At 41.8% G+C, this 23330-nt stretch overlaps 1 protein-coding gene across 2 annotated transcripts in view; it reads left to right on the top strand.

Annotated features, from left to right (window-relative positions):
* Positions 1–23330, top strand: part of SLC9A7 (solute carrier family 9 member A7) — a 156138-nt gene that overhangs the window by 48992 nt on the left and 83816 nt on the right. The gene's annotated exons all lie outside the window — the stretch shown is intronic.

Below are 23330 nucleotides of genomic sequence, written 5' to 3'. Positions count from 1 at the left end.
TTGTTTTGTGGCCTAACATATGGTCTATCCTAGAAAATGTTCCATGTGCACTTGAGAAGAAGGTCTATTCTATTGTTGTTGGACAGAATGTTCTATATATGTCTTTTAGGTCCATTTGGTCTATAGTGGTGTTCAAATTTGCTGTTTCCTTATTGATTCTCTGTCTGGATGACTTACTCATTGTTGAGAGTTGGGTGTTAAAGTCCCCAACTATTATTGTATAACTGTTTATTTCTCCTTTTAGCTCTGTTAGTTTTTGCTTTATATATTTAGGTGCTCCAATGTTGGGCATACAAATATTTACAATTGTTATATCTTCTTGATATATTGACCCCTTCACATTATATAATGACCTCCTTTGTCCCTTTTTTTTTTTTACCATTTTTAAAGTCTCTTTTGTCTAATATGTGTATAGCTACCCCTGTTTTTTTGTTACTGTTTGCTTGAACTGTCTTTTTCCATACCTTCATCCTTAGTCTATGTGTCTCTGTGCATCTTTAAGGCTAAAGTGAGTCTCCTGTAGGCAGCATATTGTTGAATCTTGTTTTTTTAATCCATTCAGCCATTCTGTGTCTTTTAATTGGAGAATTTAACCCATTTACGTTTAAAGTAATTATTGATAGGTAAGGATTTACTATTGCCATTTTTTTAATTGTTTTCTGGTTGTTTTGTAGATTCATTGTTCCTTGTTTCTTATCCTGCTGTCTTTTTTTGTGTGCTTTGTTGTCTCTTGGTATCGATATGCTTTGACTTCTTTATTGCCTTCTTTTATGTAAATATTACAGGATTTTCCCATGTAGTTACCATGAGGCTTACATAAAATATCTTAAACTTATAACACCCTGTTTTAAACTGATAACAGAGTTCATAAACTTTACACTTTTACTTCTCCCTCTGACATTTTAGGTTATTGCTGTTACAATTTACATGCTTTTGATATTGTGTAACTAATAACAGATGATTATAGTTATGGTTATTTTTACTATTTTTTAAATAATTTTCAAACTAGAGTTATAAATGAATTATGCACCACAGTTAGCATATTGCAGACTCTAACTATGACTATATATTTACCATTATCACTGATATTTATACTACCTGTCTTTGTTTTTATGATGTTAATTAGTGTTCTTTTACTTCCACTGAAAGAACTCCCATTAGCATTTCTTGTAAGGCAGGTCTGGTGGTAATGAGCTTTCTCAGCTTTTGTCTGTTCGGGAAAGTCTTTATCCCTCCTTTATTTCTGAAGGACAGCTTTGCCGGGTATAGAATTTTTGGTTAACAGTTATTTTATTTCAATATTTTGAATGCATCATCCTGTTTTCTCCTGGCCTGAAAAGTTTCTGTTGAGAAATCTGCTTATAGTCTTATGGGAGTTCTTTTGTATGTAACTTCTCTCTTTTCTCTTGATGCTCTTAAAACTCTTTCTTTGTCTTTGATTTTGACAATTTGATTATAATGTGTTTTGGTATAGCCCTATTTGGGTCCAACCTATTTGAGGTCCTTTGGGCCTCATGGATCTGAATGTCCATTTCTCTCCCCAGGTTCAGGAAGTTTTCAGCCATTATTGCTTTAAATATACTTTCTGTCCCTTTCTCTTTCTCTTCTCTTTCTGGAATTCCCAAAATGCAAATATTGGTTTTTTTCATTGCATTCCATAATTCCCATAGGCTTTCATCACTCTTTTTTTATTCTTTTTTCTTTTTGCTCCTCTGACTGGGTAATTTCCAATGTCTTATCCTCTAGGTAACTGATCCTTTCTTTTGCGTGGTTGCGTCTACTTTTGAAGCTCTCTATTGAATTCTTTAGTTAAGTTATTGTATCTTTTAACTCTAGGATTTCCGTTTGTTTTTTTGTTGTTGTTGGTTGCTATTTCCTCGTTGAACTTTTAATTTTGTTCCTGCATTATTTTCCTAATTTTGTTTAGTTATCTGTGTTTTCTTGTCATTCACTAAACTTCCTTAAGAGGATTATTCTGAATTCTTTGTCTGACAGTTCCTAGATCTCCATTTCTTTAGGGTCAGTCATTGTGGCTTTGTTAGTTTCCTTTGGTGGTGTGATGTTTACCTGATTTTTTGTGGTCCTTGATTCCTTGTGCTGGTGTCTGCACATTTGAGTAATGAGGCTTCTCTTCTAGACTCTCCAGGTTTGCTTTGGTAGAGACAGTTCTTCGCTCAGCTCGGGTTTCTGGGGGTGTCTGCTGGTAATGTCCTTGGGCAGGTGGGTCCTGCTATTGTGGTCTGCTTTTTGGTGAGGCGGCTGTTTGAACTCTGAGGATGGGGATGTGGGCATGTGCCACTGGCTGAGAACAGTTGGATAGGACTACTGGCTTGGTTCTCTACCCAAGTGAGGCTGTAGGATGTGCTTCATGGTTGCCTGGATTCTCTGGTCAGCCTTACTAGATGACTGGGACTGGGTACTGTATTCAGTAGAAGATGGGATTATGAATTAGCTTCCCTGCCCTGGCCGGGCAGCAGGACAGGACCCAGGGCCTGTATAGCTCATTGTTTGGGGACCCAAATCAGGACAGACTGTGCATTAAATTCCATGATCAGATGAGGCCACCAGTTTTGCTCTGCAGACAGGCAAAGCCATGGGCTGTCCTCTGTGTTCAAGTGCCACTGTGCATAGGGCTGTTGAATGGGCTATGCAGCTTCCCATGTGCTCTGGTTGGGTTCCCTGGTTTGACAGGCTGAAGGCTGTATTCAGTGGGGCTATGAATTAGATTCCCTGCCTGGGTGTAGTGAGAAAAGCAGCTCTAAAGCTGGTAAAACTCTTTGTTTGTTGGCTTAACTCAAGCCCAAGTTCCCTGACCGAACAGGGCCACTGGCTTTTTTCTACAAACTATTGGCTCTGCCTCTGAGCTTGAGTGCTGCTGGTCTGCCAACCTTTATGGTCAGATGGGGCCGGAAGACATTCTGCACAGTGAGTGGGGCTGTGATTCAGTTCCTTGCCTGAGTGTGGGCATACTGGGCTCTGGGGCTGGCAAGACTCCTCATTTGAGGATCCAAATCAGGCGGATCTACGCCCTGCCAAGTTCCCTGGTCAGATTGTACTCCTGATTTGGTTTAGCAGATGTGCAAAGCTGCTGGTTGGAATTACTTCTTGGGCACTGCAGGTATGAACTTGGTCTGCCAAGATCTGTGTGCTGGTTTTTACAAGTCCCTCCCCACTTCTCTGTCACAGTCAGATTCCCAGTGGTTGAGTCCTTCAGATTCCCCTGCAGTCCTTCTGGGGTGAGACCAGAGTAGGGGCTCCTGCAAAGTGACCTACAGTGCTGAGGAGGGGCTGGTTGTGCCCCCGGGTTCTCTTTTCCCACTGGAGGAACTGGAGGCTCAGGAGAGACTCCTGCACATGGTGCTCTGCTGGCCTGGGGGAGGGCCAACGAGATCAATATGTAGACACTTCTCTGACCTTCCTGCTGCAGTCTGTCCTGGCCTCTGTGGCGCAGAGGGGTGCTTCAACCTCACCCCCATGTTCTAGGATTCTCTCAGTGGTGTCTTGTTCTTGAATAGTAGTTAATTGTTCTTCTTGTGAAGGGGAGCGAAGTCAGCAGCAACCTATGTCGCCATCTTGGTGATGTCATTCCTCCAAACATTTATCTCTCTCAACTGATTTATTTCCTTTTATCAGATAGTGTGAATCAAATGGTATACAATGTTTCCTTTTTGTTTCGGTAGTGGAGAAACCCAGAGCACCATGTAATGCTTTGTTACAATAACAGAAAGTCAAGGAGGACCATTAATTTAATTCCTCCTTCTATACACTTTAGTATTATCAGTTTCCATTTTAATTGGCTTGCTGTAGGGTACCTTAAAGGCTTTACAAAACAACCAGATTGTACCTGAGACTGATCCATATAGTTAACTAGCATTTAACTAATTTAATATTTTGCCTGATGTGATCCAGACACTTTGTAAATATGGTGTGTTTAAAAGACCCAGGTGTCTAGCAATAGGGGAATGGTTTAATAAATGTGTATTCATGCGCTTCTCTGTCACATGAGCCCTTAGAAGATGCACAGCATACAACTGAACAGCAATGAAGTGCATGAACTTACGTGTTTCAAACATGAGTAACTCTCAAAAAGGTAATGTTGAGTGGGGAAAAAAGGGAGATGTGGCAGAATACATCCAGTAAATGTAGCAGAGAATGCTACTTGTCCTCACTATCTGCTTTCCATTTCTTCCATAGTAATGGACTTTTAGAAGGAGAAATGGCTTCCCAGAAAGAAGACTTTCTTTTCTAGCATCTCTTGCAGCCAGATTCACCCATGTGACCAGGTCCTGGCCAGTGGGGTGTGAGTGGGAATAGTGTGCACAGTTTAGAGGCTGTCCCCATAGGGAAAGGTAGAGCCTTTCCTTGTCCTGTACTCAATTCTCTCTCCCTGAAATGTGGGCCTGATGACGAGGGCAACGCCCCAGGGATGGTAGAGCAGTAAGACAGGGGAGCCACCATTTCACCCCAGGAGTATTTATGCTCTGACTCTTACGTGAGAGAAAAATAAACTGCTGTCTCATTTAAGCCACTATTATTTTGGTCTTTGTTCCAGCAGCCGAACCTGTTTCCTAAATCTATATGATACTATTTATGTAAGTAGAAAGAAGTAAAAGACTATTCTGTATTTGTGGCTATGTATATTTGGTAAACCTTGGACTGGATGTAGACTAAAATGAGTGATGCTTGCCTCGGAGGCAGAAGGGAGGGAATGGGACTAGGGAGGGGAAGAATACTTCCTCTCTGGAACTAAGCCATAAGAGGTTCTCTCTTCTGTGTGGGGTGCTCCATCAGCTGTGTCAGAGTAGGACGGTTAATTCAGCAATGAATGACGAAGAGTCTGTATGTTTGGTATTTTTGTGATTGCTTTATGCCAACTGGTTTTTGATGGCTTTTAATGGTGACTTTTACCCCTGTATGAAGTAACTGGATTAACAGAAAAAATTGGTATTATCTGGTTACCCTTAAAACAGACAGGGAGGACACAGCCATAGTTGTCATTATAGGAGTGAGCTGTGAAATAGAACTGGGAAAACGGGCTGGCCTGGTGGCGCAGTGGTTAAGTTCGCACGTTCTGCTTCGGTGACCTGGGGTTCGCCGGTTCGGATCCCGGGTGCAGACATGGCACCACTTGGCAAAAGCCATGCTGTGGTAGGCGTTCCACATATAAAGTGGAGGAAGATGGGCACGGATGTTAGCTCAGGGCCAGTCATGCTCAGCGAAAAGAGGAGGACTGGCAGCAATTAGCTCAGGGCTAATCTTCCTCAACAACAACAACAAAAAACCCTGGGAAAACAGGAGCTTTTGCAGTTTGCTGTTAAGGCCTGTGGCACAGATGTTACCAGGAGCAGGCTGGCAGGTTGCAAGAGGCACACAGGTAGCATGTACCTTGGTCCAGACTCTAGACAATGACATTGCCCACTCCAAAGCTGAAATTGTCAGCAGCCTGAGTGACTGTCTCTCAGGGCCAGGCTCGTGTTAATCAGGCTGAGAGAGCCCGAAGCTAAAGCAGAGTCCCAATTTATTAACGTATAATAACAGAGTTGAGTGTTCAGCATAGCAGAATGTATGTTCAGGCAGAGCAGAGTGTTTTCTCTGTGTAGACAAGCAACAGGAGACTCCAGGTTGTTGTCATAAGGTTCCTTAGAGAGGACAGAAGAAGAACAGAGGCAGTTGGTTATGATATGCTTATATAGAGACTGGAAAAGCCTGATGCGTCCTTCTCCTTGGTAGGGCTAGCCTTTTCCCCTCGCCCTGCTGGTCCTGGTCAGGCACTGTATGCTTTCCTCCAGCCAGTGGTCGCACGGATGGTTTCACCAGCTGACTCTTAGAGGTTTGCTTTTCTTCCTCTTTTTTACAGTATGTTTCCAAACTGGATACCACACAATGGACTAAATTTTGCCCACATGGATCTCAGGTACATTCCAGGTGGGTCATCTTGTGGTTTAGGGATTCCCAAGCTCTTCAGGGCACACGAACAGCTAGTTTCTTGGTTCACTCCCAGAATTTGCCAGTCACTTCCAACGTATGGCAATTTTGCTGGCTATCTGAGGAAAACCTTCACTCTCTTCTCTTTGAATCTTTGGGAACCCTCGCTTCTGTTCCCCTATTCCAGTGTATGTGAAGACATAGTTAGCACCTTCCATTTTTAAAACCAGCTTCCCTACTGGACATTCTCACTTCTGTAAATGGTATCCACATCATACCAGCCCCCTAAGCTCAAAGCCTTGGTGTTTTCTTTTACTTCTCTTTGTCCTTTTGCCCATTCATGTCTTCTTAATCACCATCTTCCACTGACTTATTCTTCACGATATATTTTGCAGCAGACTTTTCCTTTCTGTTACACTAGACTGCCATCAGCACCCTGCTAGATGGTGAGGTGACCTCCCTGCCCACACAGCTTTCGACTGCCTGGCGAGTCCCCTGGGAACTGTGAGCATCCCACTGCTGTAATAGAACTAGGAGGATGGTCGATGTGTTCTCTAGCCAGTGCTTTCTCTCTTTTCTACAGTTCTCCTTCAATTGGATTATGGGCTCTCAGAGGACGGGAATCATTGTGCACTATTTCTTATGTATCCCCTTTAGTGCTTTACACGGTCTTACACATAGAGTGGGTTCTCAATATATATTTGTCAACTGGTGAGATGAACACTGTTTTTTGTTAGTTTAAGTAATTAAGGTGTGGGCATTTTGATTTAAAAAACATGGACATAAATAACTGGCAGAGAATATAACGGCGAGAAGATGAGCAGATGACCTGCTTTTCTTTTCATTGAAACCTTCTCTTTCCTTGCTCTAATATTGCACCACTGTCCCACCCCAGGCCTCCCACAACACTACTGTGCTCCATCCCACCTTTATTTTCCTCTTCAGTACTTATAACGTACTATTTAACTTGTTTTTCTTGTTTTTAAAACGTTCTTTCCCATGCTAGAATGTAAGCCCTACGAGGGCAGGCTTTTTGTCACTCTTGTTGACTGCTCTGTTCCCAGTGCCTGACGTGCGGTAAGCTGTGCAATAAATATTTGTTGAATGTCTAGCCTGGTGAGGTACCAATTGTGTGTGTTGTCATTAAATTGAGTACTATCACCAATCCTAGATCTCCCTTCATTCTGTTCACTGTTACTTAATATCAATGCTTTGAGGCCAGGGAGACATTTTTCATCTCTCTGCAAACAAGAGCTATCGTTTGGGGCTGAGTGACCGAGAGGCATGTGGAAGGAAGAAATAAACAACATAGTCGATGGTGCTGGAAAAAGACATGTTGGGCTCCACTCTCCCGTGGCTGGCATATTGTCCAAATACTCCCTACTTGTATTTTGCCAACCTATTTTGAGTACCTTTAATAAAGATGATTCATGTCCCTATTTGTTATTCTTACCACAGAGTATGTCCTTTTTCGTGGCTTAATTTCTCCTCCTTTTATGGCTAATACCTCTTTGGATTCCTTTCCTTAGGTGCTGTCACCCTGATATAAAGGAGGAAAATTCTATATTTGTGGCTACATTTTGCCCATCCAGTCAGCCAGCCACTGTGAATATATAAGCCTTGGGTCCCATCTCCTGTGGGAGCAGTCAGGTAGGACCTGGCATGAATACAGAACTGAAAGGATGCTGGCTGACTGGACCCTGGCTTACCAGCAAGGGCTGCCTCGCCACCCCTCCCCAGGAGATCCCCTACTGGGACTGCAGACGTCAGATGTGAGCTGGCTGTGCCACTCACCGCTCAGATCATTAGCTCTGAAACGGGTTTTGTGTCCTTTGTGAGAACTGGATTTACTAAGATGGTATCAGGAAAACCTCAGGACCTTATAAATGCAAAGAGATCAACAGATTGTGCTTTATTAAGGAGTGGAGGTTTTGTCCTATAGATGGCAGGGAGCCATTGGAAGACTTTAAGCCAGGCAGAGATGTTTATTTTAGAATTACTATCCTTGCGGCGGTTTTGAGGTAGACTGCTTAGGAGCATGAGATGGATTCAGGGAAGCTAGGAGGCTGTTAAAAAAAGTTCCTGTGAGGAGAATGGTTGCCACTGTGCAGAACTAGATGGCTGCCTTGGGGGGCAGATGAGCTGAGGATGACTCATAGGTGTCTGGAGCTCAAAGGGACAAGGAATGGGGAAGAGAAACAATGTTTATGGGGAGGAGTGAGAGTTACCTCTTAGGCCTGTTAAGTTAGAGGTGTTAGGGAGCTGTCGAGTGGAAATTTGGATGCAGCATTTCGGAGCATGGGGAGGAGACTGTGCTGGACCTGCAGTTACTAGAATCACTGCTTTAAAGCTTCATCTTGGGGGGATGACTTATTTTTTTATTGTGATTTATAATCAGAAATATATATTTCGTCTTGGTTTCTGGCATAGAGCTCCTAAAAGCCTTGGAATTTTCTAAGTGTTAAGAGCGATAAAGGTATCTCGATATTCATAACAAACACCTTTCAACCACACGTGACTTTTGGAAAGCACCTAAGGATGGGGGCTGGTTGCTAGGGGAACCACCTATGTAATTAGAGGGTTGGAACTTTCAGTTCCCCCAACAATCCGGGAAGGGAGAGGGACTAGAGATTGAATTCAGTTTCCAATGGGCGATGATTTCATCCATCATGCCCATGTGATGAAGCCTCCATCAAACCCAAAAGGACGGGGTTCGGAGAACTTCCAGGTTGGTGACCACGTGGAGATTTGGGAGAGTGGTCCGCTCAGAGAGCATGGAAGCTCAGCGCCCTTTCTCCACACCTTGCCCAGTGCATCTCTTTCATCTGGCTGTTCCTGAGTCATATCCTTTTATAATAAACCAGTAATCTAGTAAGTGAAATGTTTCTCTGAGTTCTGTGAGTCACTCTAGCAAATTAATAGAACCCAAGGAGGGGGTTGTAGGAACCTCCAGTCTATACTCAGTTGATCAGAAGCACAGTTGACAACCTGCACTTGTGATTGGCTTCTGAAATGGAGGAGTGGGGACAGTCTAGTAGGACTGAACCCTTAACCTGTGGTATCTGATCCTATCTCCGGGTAGATAGTGTCAGAATTGAGTTGAATAGGACACCCAGCTGGTGTCGGAGAATCACTTGGTGGTGTGAAACCACACACACACACACACAGAAGTAATAAACCAAATGCCATGTACCCATTACCCAGCTTTGTTATAAGCTCATGGTCAATCTTGTTTCATCTGTACCCCCCACAGCTACTGCTCCCCATGCCATTGACACAAAATCTAAAATTTTATTTGTAAATATTTCAGTATTTATCTTCAAAAGATGAGAAATCTTTAGAAAATATAGCCACAATACATCATCACCCCTCAAAAGTAACAATAATTTAATAATATTTGTCAAATATCCAGTAAGTTCACATTTCCCCAATTGACTCTTTTTTTTCACTTTTATTTAAGATGCAAATAAGGTCCCTACAACTGCATTTGGTCCATATGACTCTATGTCTCATAAATCTGTCTTATTTTATAGATTTGGGTGGGTAACTTTTCAGAGCATTCTGGATCCTATTTGTGTGAACCTGAGATATATCTAGCACTTGAACAAAAGAAAGAGGTGGAGAAATGTGGAATAATGTAGGGATGCTCTTAATTGGAGGAATGATTCTGATTTTTTCCCCCTTAGAGGCATGATGCTTTTAGGAAAACTTGATAAAGTTCTTGGACTTGTAGTCTCTCTTTCCTGCAGTTAATTCTCTCTACTGCTGCTATGGTATCTTTAGGCCTGATTATGCCCCTTCTTATCCCAGAAGTCTCTGAGGCCTCCGTTTCCTATGGGATAGAGTCTCCTCTTGTGAACTTGGCTTAAAGAGAGGGCTCGCCATCTTCCTTGTGCCAATCTCACTCCTTGACACTGGTCTCTACCCTTCCCCTTTCTCTCAGCATGGGCTACACTCCAGCCATGCTGCTCTAGTTAACGTTCACTTTCCCACCTCATGCTGAGGGCTTTCTCTGAAATATAGTTCACGTCCGCTCTTCTTTCATCCATAAGTCTGACTCATCTTGAAAGGCCCAACTGGGAAGTCACCTTTTCTGTAAGATTTTCCTCAACTACTTTTTCACCTGAAAGAATTATTCATTCTGTTCCCCACTGTGCTGCCTTTTTATGCCTCTGTTTTGTGGTGCTTGTCACAGCTTGACTGGTTTTATCATTAGTTATGTGTTCCTAGGCGGGCAAGTGTGTGTGTGTGTGTGGTGCTGGTGAGGGGCTCAGGAGGGCACGTGCTGTGTCCCGGCAAGCTCCACGTCTCCTCAGCCCCCAGCCCAGAGCCTCCTCCCCCTGGAATGCAGGGTATACGTGTTTGGTACCAACTCCCAGAAGGACAAACAACAGATTTTCTATTGTAGCTTCTCTACTGTATATTTTGTTTTAACATAATTTATCAAATAGACTGTTAAGTATGATACCGTTTTGAGCTGGGCTGAACTAAAACCAGAGAGTAATTGTATTATATTCTGCCCTCATAAACGCATAAAGTATTTTGCTGGGTATGTGGTGTGAAGTGTTTCTTATTGTGTCATTAATGTTGACTCTGGTTGTTGACTTTGGATACTTCCCAGACACCAATTTCATGGCTTAAGAAATTGCAACAAAAAGACAAAACTTGGATCTTGCCAGATACTGTTTTGTTGCCTGCCAAAACCCAGACATAAATTGCAAGGGGAGAAAAGGCATTATGTTCATAATTTCGGGAACTGATGCTTCCATATGTGTATAATCTGTTAATAATTGTAGTCGAATTACAGTTTTTTGTTTTCATTATTTCATTCTTTCAGCAAACATTTATTGAGTGATGACCACATTCCAGATACTGTGCTGGGTTCGGTGGCGCTTGCAGTCTCGTGGGGGAGGACAGACATTCAGGAACAGTTGTGTGGGCACCGACGGCACAGAGGAAGGAGTGGTTCACTTTGTGACAAAGGCAGTGCTGTTTCAGCTGAGTCCTGCAGGTGAACAGAACTGACCAGGTAGACAGGGGAGTGCACGGAGGGCCTGGGAGGCAGACCTGACAGCGTGGACAGCATGTGCCAAGAGCAGAGAGGTAGGAAATGGGCGGATTTGCTTCAATATGTAGCTATCATTTTCATTTTTAATAGGAAATATATATTGCACACGGTATAAAATTCAAATGGCTCAACAATGAAAATTAAGTTCTATCTTTCCTCTGACCTCCAGCCGCCCAAGTCCCCTTCCTAGGGAAAGCCACTGTTACACTTTCTTGTGTATACCCTTGCAGAGAGTTTTGCTGCATTTACAAACCTGAGATAGATTTTCTTTTTATCTCTCATGCAAAAGGAAGCATGCTGTTCAACTTGTTCTGCACCTTGCCTTTTTTCACTTAATGCATTGGATGTAGTGCTGCTGCATTCTTTTTAATATAATGCCTGTAGACTCTGTTATGTGAGGGGATCACTATTTATTTAGCCAGTACCCTTTGGAGGAGACATTTAGGCCTTTTATAATAATGTATTGTTATCCATTCCATGAAGTAGATTGGAATAAGTGAGCAGTAGCCACAGAGTGCAGAGCTGAGGGTTGTAAATATATTCAACACTCAGTTCATATTCTGTTAACAAACAAAAGGTCAGGCAGATTTGGAAAAGAACCAAATAGAATTTCAAGAAGTGAACGATAGTCATTGAAGTTGCAAACTCAGTGGCTAGGGTAAAGAGGTAAAGAGAGAATTGTCGAACCAAGGTGATGGATCAGAAGCAGTTATCCAGGAAGTGGCACAGAGAGGCAGAAGGGAAATAGATGCCCGTACTGAAATGCTACACAGCAGTGAACCCGCATGAAGCAGAGCTACGTGTCAATGTGGACGATGCTCACAAGCATATTTAGGGGTGGAAAAAAGCAAATTACAGAATAATTCACACTATACATAATTCAAAGACATGCTAAATTAAACAACATATATCTGCGATAAAACTCTAGGGGCATAATTAACACCAAATTCATTCTAGTAGTTTCTGGGATGAGGTGAAGGGAAGTGGGGATCTTGATTGGGAAGGGCGCAAAGGGTGCTTAGCTCTCTTGATAATGCACTGTTGATTAAGCTGCATGATAGCCACATAGAGGTCTGGTAGACCATTCTGATCCTGATAAATTCTTGTGCAATATGTTAAATATATAAAATACTATATATAAGTTATATACAGATAAAATAATGGAATAAACGCCTCTGCATTCGCTGTCCTGCTTAAGAAACAGGAAATTACCAGTACCTTTGAATCCCCTGTATATCCTTCCCAATTATATTATTCTTTATTCTTGTATGTGCTATATCTCTGCTATTATGTTTCTGATGTATTTCATAATAAAGTTTTTAAAAGGGATGCTCTATAGCCTTCTTATGGTTATCTTATAGTCCTATAGTATATGTAATAATCAATTTGAATTTAAATTTTTGTCCCCCTTTTTTAGAATTATTGTATTTGTCATCTAAGTAGAAATTATGTACTGTGTGCATCTGACTAAATTTCTGAACGCAACGCATTTTCAACATTTTCCCAAGTATGTGATGTTTTAAAAGCATTAATGAAAATTACTCTTTCATCCGGCCCCATCAGTTTTGATCAGAGAGAACAGAGGTGCGGTGGTTTCTTGGTTAGTGCCGTAGGATAATGCTTTCTACAAAAGTAGGAGTTCATGCCAGGAGGTCAATATGACAAAAGTCTCCTTTGGAGGATTAAGAAAACTCATTGTGATGGTGGTATGGGAAAAGGAAAAACAAACAAAAAACATCTCTGGAGTAGGGGCTAGGGGCCGTGTATTAGAGCAGTGGGACCTTAGCTGTTCATCTGTAAAAGAAACGTTTCCTAGTTGGGAGGGAGAGTGTGAGTTAGCTGGAGGGATATTGTCAATGGTCTAGAGAAGTCAGCGGCAATTTCTCAGAAAGCTAGTGTAGTAGTCAGCTAGGGCTCCCATAACAAAATACCGCAGACTGTGTGGCTTAAATAACAGAAATGTATTTTCTTATACTTCTGGAGGCTGGAAGTCTGAGATCAAGGAGCCAGTGTGGCCAGGTTCTGAGGAGGCCTCTCTTCCTGGCTTGCAGATGGCCACCTTCTCACGGTGTCCTCACACTGCCTTTCCTCTGTGTGTAAGTCCTTTTCTTATAAGGCCACTGATTCTCTTGGATTAGACCCCACCCTTATGACCTCATTTAACCCTAATTACCTCCTAAAAGCCCTATCTCCAAATACAGTCACATTGAGGGTTAGGGCTTTAACTTACGAAGTTTGAGAGGACATAATTCACTCCATAGCAGATAAGTTATTTTGGTTGACAGTCTTTGAATTCAGGTGAATTCTTGAATAGGTTTTGTTTTCTTTAATTTTTAAAAATATACCATCATAAATTAAAATTGGGGTAAGTACAAGCTGTTTTCTTCATTTATTTTACCATGTGTTCTCAAAACCCTCCCTTTTCACTTGTGTGTACTCTATATTTGCATTTATTTCAGTTTAAGACTCAGCCATCCCTTAGTGATTTGAGCGACAAGAGCATTGCGTGTCGTTGCTGTTGTGTGTTCCAGTTTCACGCTCTCTGAGATAATGGTGATGTGTTTTTGTTTCTTTGCAATGTTACATAACCTCAGAGTTTCTAGGAAAGTAGATTCTGTAATATGCCTCCTAAAACCATTGGAAAGTTTTTAACCTGTGAGAGTACTTGAATTGTATTCATTAATTTGGGCTAAATTCCAAAGGCTGATAAATGTGAGTATCCTGGGATTTTTATGGCAGATAAGAGGTTGAAAATATGTAGTTGCTTCCTTAGGGGTCAGAACTAAGGCTCTTTTCCTATAACTCATAAGAGGTAATTCTTTGTTAACAGATGGCTACTGGCTAACGTCCCCATGGTCTGCTGTCATTTATTGAGTGGCTAAGGTGGCTCAGATGCAGGGATAGCTGGCCAGTACTCATTGAGCATTGCCAGCAGGAAAATCAGCTCTGGGGGTGAGGGGCGGGCAATTAAACGGCAGTCACAGTGCAGTGCAATCACTATCAGAGACTGTTCCAGAGGTGCACCATGAGCAGAGCTGCCACATAAGGTTGCGTAGGTTGTGCCCTAAACAATTCCAGGGAGCATCTTTCATGTTGAATCCTCTGACGGCAGCCCTGATTGTGAGGAATCCAATCCAGTCGTGAGGTATTATCAGGAAGGGCTTCCTGGAAGCCCTTCCACTGCCTGGAAGAAGTGATATCTATACTGTGACTTGAAGGATGAGTAGGAGTTAGTTAGCCCAGTGAAGATGGTTAGGAAGGAGAGAGTGGGAAGAGGGTTCCAGGTAGAGGCTCAGAGGAAAGACTACTTTATTTCAAAGGGTAGCTGGTGTTTAGCTGAAAGTCTTGGCCTGGGGCTTTAAGGAGTGGCAAACAGGTCAGGAAAGTGAGTCATAATCTGCTGTAGTAACCATTGTAGTCCAGTCCTTTGGCAGTTGACTTGAATTTGATTAATGTGCTTAACTAAATGGGAAATACACAAAACAGCAATTAAAATATGTTGAATGATGACTCAGCCACAGGTACACTGTCCTTGATTTTGGGAAATATCAGAGTATGAGGCAGAAACAAAGAAATATCCACATATCTGATCTAAAAGAAAACTAATGCTATAATTTGAAAAGTCCTTAGACCTAATCCAGTAATCTGCTGGCCTCCCATTATCTTCTGCTCAAACATATCTGTGAATTTTATTTTAAAGTATTTTAAAGAAAATGTATTTAAGAATATGATTGGTCGTCTATATTGTTTGGGTTCAGGAGATTAAATTAGTGATACTTTGTTCCCTATCAAAATTTGGAACCAATTGGGAGATAACGGAGCCAGGTGGATAGAAATAAAAATGTCTCGTTTATTAGCAGCAGAGCTTAGAGAATGGGGTTTAGGCAGGTGGCAACAGTGGGCTTCCTGAGACTAGCCCAGAGTTAGGCAGAAATAATCCCTCCAGGCCCTGGAGGTGTTGAGCCAGCATAGACCCCACCTAGAATGAGGCAAGTGCAGTCAACCTACACTTGGGTACCATCTTGGACTCTTCTAGGTAAAAGTGGAGTCATTGAGCCCAAGTCTGCCTCCTTGGCCCTAGTTTTCAATGAAAGACTCTTCTGCTCTTCCATTCTACACTAGAGTGGGCATCTTCATTTTGTAAAGACTGTCAGAAGGTATGTGGTATGTGGTCACCCATAGAGAAATGCTGTGCTGCCCAGCAATGATGGGAAGTTTTTCCGGTGTCTCACCCAAGAGCTTCATGGACAGTAATGATTTGTCCATGTCTAGTTTTCCAAAGTAGATATCTAAGACCTAAAATAATTTTTCCCTCTTGTTCCTAAATATTACATTCCATATTTGAGGAAACTACTTAGAGTTGATAGTGTTTTTGAATCACATAAACTTATTCCCTCTTGGTTTTAATAAAATCTTTGAAATTTCAGGTATTGAAGAAGAGGGGCGTTGGATTGGAGGTTGAACTCTAAGCTGACGGGCTTGATTTTTACTATTTTACTGTCTCATATGCTAATGGAAGCAAGACAGAACTTTTGTCTTGAAGAGCTAAAGACTCACTTTGTTTCTTTAAAGTCAACCTCTATCAGAGCAGCATTACTCCCAGGCTGGTCGTTTGGAGTCACAAGTTTCCTGTGGTATTGTCAAGAGTTGTCAGAATCAGAACAATTAGAACTCTCCTACATTGCTGGGGGGAGAAGGGGGGATTGTTGCAAAATGGTATAGTAACTCTGTGAAATGTTTGGCAGATTCTTATAAAATTAAGCACACATTGCCTTATGGCTGAGCAGGCCCACTCTGGGTGTTTACCCTAGAGAAATGAAAACACGTTCACATGAAACCCTGTTCATGGATGTTTGTAGCATCTTTATTTGTGATAGCCAAAAGTGGAAAACCAGCCAAATGTCCCTCAACAGGTGAATGGGTATACCAACTCTGGTATATTCATACAATGGAGTACTACTCACCAGTAAAAAGGAATAAAGTGTTATTTCACACACTGCTTGGGTGAATATCAAAGGCAGTGTGCTGAGTGAGAGAAGCCAGTCTCAAAAGGTCACATACTATATCCTTCCCTTTAGTTAACCTTGAAAAGACAAAACTCTAGTAATGGGAAACAAATCAGTGGTTGGTGAGGTTATCTAGGGTGAGGGTGTAACTGGCAAGGGACAGGAGAAGGGAGTTTTCTTGGGAGTGAAAGAACTGTTTGGTATCCTCATCGTGGTGGTGCTCACAGAATTGATGCGTAGTTAAAGTTCTTAGAACTGTTCACCAAGAGGAAAAAAAATCAATTTTATTATTAAGACAATTTTAAAAATTTAAGAAAAGACAGGATCAAGAAAGTTTAAAAAAGAAAGAAAAGAGAAAACAAGCCACAAACTGGGAGAAAATATTTTCAAATCATATATTCAATAAGAAACTTGTGTCAGAATATGTAAATATCTCTTCCAATTCAATGACAACCTGATTTAAACATGGTAAAAGATTGGAATTAATGGACATTTCACCAAAGAAGATATATGAAGGGCCAATAAGCACGTAAAAAGATACTCGATATCATTAGGCATTAGGGAAGTGAAAAGTAAAACCACAATGAGACCACTTAATGTTCTCTAAAATAGATGCAATCAGAAGACAATAACAAGTGTTGTTGAGCATGTAAACAAATATAACTCTCATGCATTGAGGGTGGGGATATAAAGTGGTACACAGTTTCCCAGATGGAAAACAGTTCAGCAGTTTCTTAAAAGAGTAGACATAGATTTACCATATGACACAGCAGTTCCACTCCTAGGTATCTACCCTAGAGAAATGAAAACATATGTCCACACAGACTTGTATGAGAATGTTCATAGCAGCATTATTCATAATAGCAAAAAAGTGGAAACAAACCAAATGCTCATCAACTGGTGAATGGATAAACAAAATATAGTATATCCATACAATGGAATACTATTTGGCAATAAAAAGTAGTGAAGTACTGATACCTTCCTTCCACCTTGATGAACCTTGTAAACATTATGCTGAGTGAAAGATGCCAGACACAAAAGACTACATATTGTACGAGTCCATTTATATGAAGTGTCCAGAAAAGGTAAATCTATGGAGACAGAAAGTAGATCAGTAGTTGCCTGGGGCTGGGAATGGGAAACAGAGAGTGACTGCAAATGGAAATGTTCCCAAATTAGATTGGGCTGATGGTTGCACAACCCTGTGAATATACTAAAAGTCATTCAACTGTACACTTTAAACAGGTGAATTTTCTGGTATGTAAATTGTACTTCAATAAAACTTTTTTAAAAAAGTATTTCACTACGTGTTCAAAACAGCTAACAAAAGTGTTTTGAATGAATTCTCCTTGAAACTAAAGTATCAGATGAATAACACAGATGCATAGTAAGTAGCAGAACAAGTAGAAAAAGCTATTGGAAAAGACTGTAACAGTCATTCTCAACCGGAGTCACTTATATGACCCCCAGACCTGAAAAGTCATCGTCGCTGCTGGGATCCATTCATTCTCTTTATTCTCTGAATTGGAACTAGTTTTCACTATCTTCAGACACTGTAAATAGGTGTGCAATGGAATGCTTTCTTTTCTCAGGATTTCAGGTGAGCTTTAGAACTTAGATCAACCCCTACAGTGCTGTAAACAACCCCACAGTGGTGGTCAAACCGAACTGGTGATCATTACTCATATAAGGGCAGGTGAGGTCTCATTAGAGGAGAACCGTGCATCCACGCACCTGTTCCGCAACTCCTTAACAAAGGCTCAGTAACAGAGATATCTAAATGTTGCAGCTGGTGGATGGCTGTATAGAATTACAGCTAACTGTGCCCACTTGTTCAACTATCCTCCCAACATCCTCAGTCACAAAAGTGGGGACTGGCACTAGACCAATAGAGGCGGGTTTCTTTAATGACCTCATGAGATTGTTGAACCACACTTTGTCCATAAATAAATTCCTTCTTCATATGACCAATTTTTGGATGGGCACATACATAAACTGTCTATAGGATTTTGGGGGGTTATGTCTTTCTTTTAAAAATTAGAACAGTTGGCAGTTGTATACCATGAGCACAATATGTAAATACAGTCATGAAGCGAGGTTTTTTTTCATACCCACAAGTTGAAATAGTCTTGAATTTTTTAAATTGAAAAAGTCTTGAATTTTTGCGCTTTTGGAGTTCACCACCTTGTTTTAAGCCACATAAAATGTCAAAGTAATTTCATCCATATTAGCTTTCTGTAAAAGTTCAGAACTAAATTTTTTCCTGATATTAGTTATCTACCTATGAAATCAGTGATTCTTTCTTCATCAGCTGACATCTTATGTGCTATTTTTTCTGGCCCACATACGTTGTAGATTGTTTCTCTTTGTAATCTGGAACACTATGATGTTGATACAGTAAAATCTTCAATGCCTCTGTCGCTCTCCATTGTTTTTTTGTGAATACTGAACTTTCAAAAAAAATCTAATGTTGTGTTTTAATTCCTTGTAGTTATGACCTCTTTACAGTTTCTTGTCAAAGAATGTCTTTCAGATCTGGTAGATGAAAATAGGCCATTCAATTTTTTCCAAGTCTTTATCATTTTCTCACCAGAATACCCCTCGGTAGTCCTAATATCTTATTCTTTCTTGAAGTGAAAGATGCTAAATGTGAACTTAATATCATAGCAATGACTCTGTCCTTTTGCACTGTGGACTGCAGTGGGAGTAAGTATGAATCTGAAATGTTTGAGGAGTTGCTCAAACTTTACCTTGCGTTAGCAGTGTATCCTGTTGCTTGGTATATTTTTCATCAAAACTATCAGGACTGTGTTGACCTTGGATTTCTGCTGTGGTGTTTGATGTTGCCACGTTTTCCACGAGGGGGCAGCATTATCACCTTCACTGTCTCCCTTCCATCTGGAATATGGGTTCATGGGGCCCAGGGAGGGAGGGAAAAGTTTTAGAAGTATATAAAAACAATGTTGATCATCTAATAACACTTCAAATTTGATGATGATTACTGGGAGAGAGTGTAAGGGCATTTCTTGTAATTGAAGAATTTATATTTGCAATATAAACCTCCTGTAAGGAAAAAATTCCTCTGTTTCCCCTTTACTCAATATTCATACTGAACACCTCTGTGACCAGGTATGTGGGAGTTTTTCCCACACCAAACAATTCTCCAGCTCTCTGGTGGATACTGCCTGGGTGTCCTACAGTTCAACTCAATTCTGATGGTCTCTACCTGGAGATAGCCTCAGATCCCACAGGTTAAGGGCTCAGTCCCACAAGAATGCTACCACCCCACTTCAAATGCCAATCACAAGGCCCAGGTTGTCACCTGTGCTTCTGACTGAACATACATCAGAGGTTCTCATGGCTCTCTCCTGGGGTTCAATCATTTGCTAGAATGGCTCAAAGAGCTCAGGAAAACAGTTTACTTATTATATTACTGGTTTCTTATAAAAGGATATAACTCAGGAACAGCCAGATGGAAGAGATGCATAGGGCAAGGTATGTAGGAGGGGATGTGGAGGTTCGATGCCCTCTCTGGGTGTGCCACCCTCCCCGTACCTCCAGTGTTTACCACCCAGAAGCTCTCTGCACCCCCATACTTCGGGGTTTTTTATGGAGGCTCCATTACATAGGAATGGTTCATTGAGTCATTGGCCATTAGTGATTAACTCAATCTCTAACCCCTCACCCCTCCCTGGAGGCTGGGGGTGGGATGGAGTTGAAAGTTGCAACTCTCTAATCACAAGGTTGGTTCCCCTGGCAACCAGCCCCCATCCTGAGGCTAATCCAGGAGCCCCCAGCCGCCACTCTTCTCATTAGCATACAAAAAGACACTTAGTACTTTGAAGACGCCAAGGGTTTTAGGAGCCAGGGAACTGGGACGAAGACCAAATATATTTCTTATTATAAATCACAATATCACACCCTCTTTTGTTAAAGTAGTATTCATTGTGAGGACCCTGTGCTAGTATGGTTTAATTTTGTAGGTAGCTCTGCTGATAATGAGGTGAGAACTGTAAAGAGACATTGAGTTGTGTGAAGCAGCTATCGATTGGGGAGAAGGATAGTTTTCTGTAAATGACTTATTTTGGTTTCCTGATGAGGACATTTAAGTTAAATCATGACAGGTAGCTTCCACCAGACTACAGATTATCCTGTATTAGGATGAGTATTGAGGGACCACAGAATCATCTATGTCATGTAAAACTTCATCAGAAAATAACTGCCTAACCAGGGAGTGAAAGAAGAATTAAAAAAAGTACTGAGTTCCATCTGGAGCAGACAGCAGCCCCAGAGAACCCTGAGCAGGCCCCTGCCTCCAGCGGCCTCATTTCCATCACTCGGACCAGCTGGCCCCAGTCACCATGCCCATTGCTGCAACCATGAGCATCAGGGCTGAGAGCCGGCAGCCTCCTGCCACCCCTCCTCAGTAGTAGCCCACCAGCAGGGAGAAGGTCAGAGCAACGCAAGTTTGGGGGTTAGTAAAATGGTTCTATGTAAGAAACAGATATGGTTTCATCCAAAGGAATGACATCAAGCAATATATATTTGTACGCTAGACTGCCGTAAAGAAGAATGACCCCCAGGAACCACCTTTGCAGTACTGGGAGTAGAGAAACTGTGGAGTTCGATGTGGTTGAAGGAGAAGAGGGTACGAAGGCAGCAAATGTTGCAAGCCCTGGTGGATTTCCAGTGCCAGGCAGTAACTGTGCAGCAGAGTGAAACCATCATAGACGTTATGGATGTCCTCCATGTGCTCACCAGCAATATTACCAGAAGAATGAGAATGGGAAAAAGAAGGAGGGTTCATAGAGTGCCCCCAAACTCCAGGCCCGACAGCCCACCGGCCCAACAGCGCACACCTTACTCCATGAGGAGACCCTGTGAGTGACCTTCATGTGCAGCGACAAGTCATGCGAGTGCTGACAACCAGGGTGAAGGAAAACAAGGTAGACCAGGGAGACAGATTATCTCTTGGGATTATAGACCACAATTCTCTAGGCCCCCTCCTCACCTAGGGTGGCAATGAAGAGGAGCAGGAAAGTCAAGGAGAAGAGACCCAAGGTCAGCATCCACCTCAATGTGGGTACCCCTACAACTTTACTTACCAACACATCCAGAAAACCCTCAACTGTTACCGAACCAAGTGGGTTCACCTCCTGGCAGAGTTAAAATCAGACTCTTGACCAGAAGTAGTTGTCACACAAAGTAGAACTAATTTGTAGTGGACAGGAGGCCACACGGAATCATTTCCAAAGTTGTAGCTGTCCCCAAACATGAGAAAGCAGGGGCCTTTTATTTTGGACTGGGAATGAATATTCGAAAGAGAGAGGAGGGTATTTACTCAGGCTCAGTTGAAAAACATGCTTCCACTTACACTGTAGGCTATGCTAATAAGGCCTCAGCTCCTCCCAGAGAGGAGATGATAGCATTAAAAATGAGGCAAAGGTCATAGGCTTTGCTCTTGTGGTGGGGCTTGGTCTGGTTCAGAGTGTTTGGTGATTGCATCTCTTAAATAGTTAAATACTTCCAAACCCACCCTTGAGTTCCTTGGGGCAGTTAGTTGGTGACACAACCCTAACATGGTAGAGAGACCACAGCTGGGAAGTCTGCTCCAAGGCTGAGCAGAGAGAGGCTAAGTGCTGGCTTACCATCTCTACCATCATCCAGGTTAGTCACCCACCAAGAAGAAATGAGCATGAAATTCCAGAAGTCAGACCTGAACAGAGGATTGGTGCTAAAGACCTTAAGTGTTTGCTTTTTGCCCATTGCCCAGATAACTAGAACTATCTGCGTTATGGGATTTTTATTATTTTTCCCTACAGACATCATCTTCTTTTGGTAATGACCAACATGGTTTTCATTCATTCATTCATTCATTTATTTTTGAGGAAGATTAGTCCTGAGCTAACTGCTGCCAATCCTCCTCTTTTTGCTGAGGAAGACTGGCCCTGAGCTAACATCCTTGCCCATCGTCCTCTACTTTCTATGTGGGACGCCTACCACAGCATGGTTTGCCAAGCAGTACCATGTCTGCACCCGAGATCCGAACTGGCGAACCCTGGGCAGCCGAAGCGGAACATGCGAACTTAACCACTGCACCACCGGGCCGGCCCCCATGTTTTTCTTTTAAAATGTCTGTTTTTTATCATATACCTCTAAAAGTTTTAAAGTTGTTTCATATCTGATCAATTTGAGATTATTAAGAACCTCATTTTTAATTTTTAGTAAAATTTGTAACTTGATTTTTTCACAAAAGTTAATGAACTGCAAGGTTCTGTTAATACAAGTCTTTAATAATAATAATAAAGCAATAGACACAGAGTTTGACTTAACTATGTTTTCTAGATTTTATATATTATTTGTTCAGCAATATCTTGTGAGTTCTCATATGTCTTAATGATAAGAGACTTTGAAGAACATTGTACATAGAATATAGTAAACATTGTTTTTCTCACGTAACTTTCTCCATTAATGGCAAAATAAGATGGAGGAGCATTTTACCATTCTCTGTTTTAATATTGCCAGCAAAGAACTGAATATAGAGAAAAGTCTGAAGTTTTCCTCCTATGAGAGCTTTGTAGAAAGTGTCTGGTAGTTATGGTGTTTTTTTCCACACTTCCCTCGCTTTTACTTGGGCATGTGTGACTCATGGTCAGGTCCAGGGGAGCAACACGTCTTGTTCAATGCTTATACACGATTTTGCTGGGTTTTTTCCTAATAGGAAAACCCTACTAAGAATGGAATGAGACTTAACGACTTGCTGCTAATTATCTTAGCTGTGTCATAGCCACAGCCCCGAGAAGCCAGCCTATAGTCCCTGAATCATTTTGCACTGTGGTGTTAGCTCCCCAAGGGGTGTAATTATTTTCTCCATGATACCAAGTACTTGAAATGACCTAAGTAAAAGCATTTCTCCCGCCCCCCTCCTCTGATGTGTGGCAAATCAAGTTGTATTTGTAGCAACTAGAAATTCCTGTGGCCTGGTCCTTGCTGGCAGGTGGCAGCAGAAGTGGCCTGAAGGCTACTGCTGGTGCAAATCAGAGTTCAGTGGTTCTGCTTTGTGCTGTGCTGTCCTTGGCAGAAAAAACTTTGCTGTCTACCACCTCATCTTCCTCCACCAAAAGCCTGAGGAATGAGACACGATGAGTTGTTAGAAGTAGTCAGAGTACTGGAATAACCACGAAAGGTAGTGTCCTACCGATGGCTGAATAGACAGATGCTTGACCCTTCTGAAGGACTGTGCAGGTGCTCCACCCTATTCCTGGTCTCTAAGATGACTTCTGAGTTTCTTAGTTGTTGCAAATCGACCGTGCCATTATTTTCCATGCTCT

This window comes from Equus przewalskii, chromosome X (genome assembly GCF_037783145.1).
Source record: "Equus przewalskii isolate Varuska chromosome X, EquPr2, whole genome shotgun sequence".
NCBI lineage: Eukaryota > Metazoa > Chordata > Mammalia > Perissodactyla > Equidae > Equus > Equus przewalskii.
The sequence above is the reverse complement of the archived record's forward strand: the minus strand, read 5'-3'. Positions and strand labels throughout refer to the sequence as shown.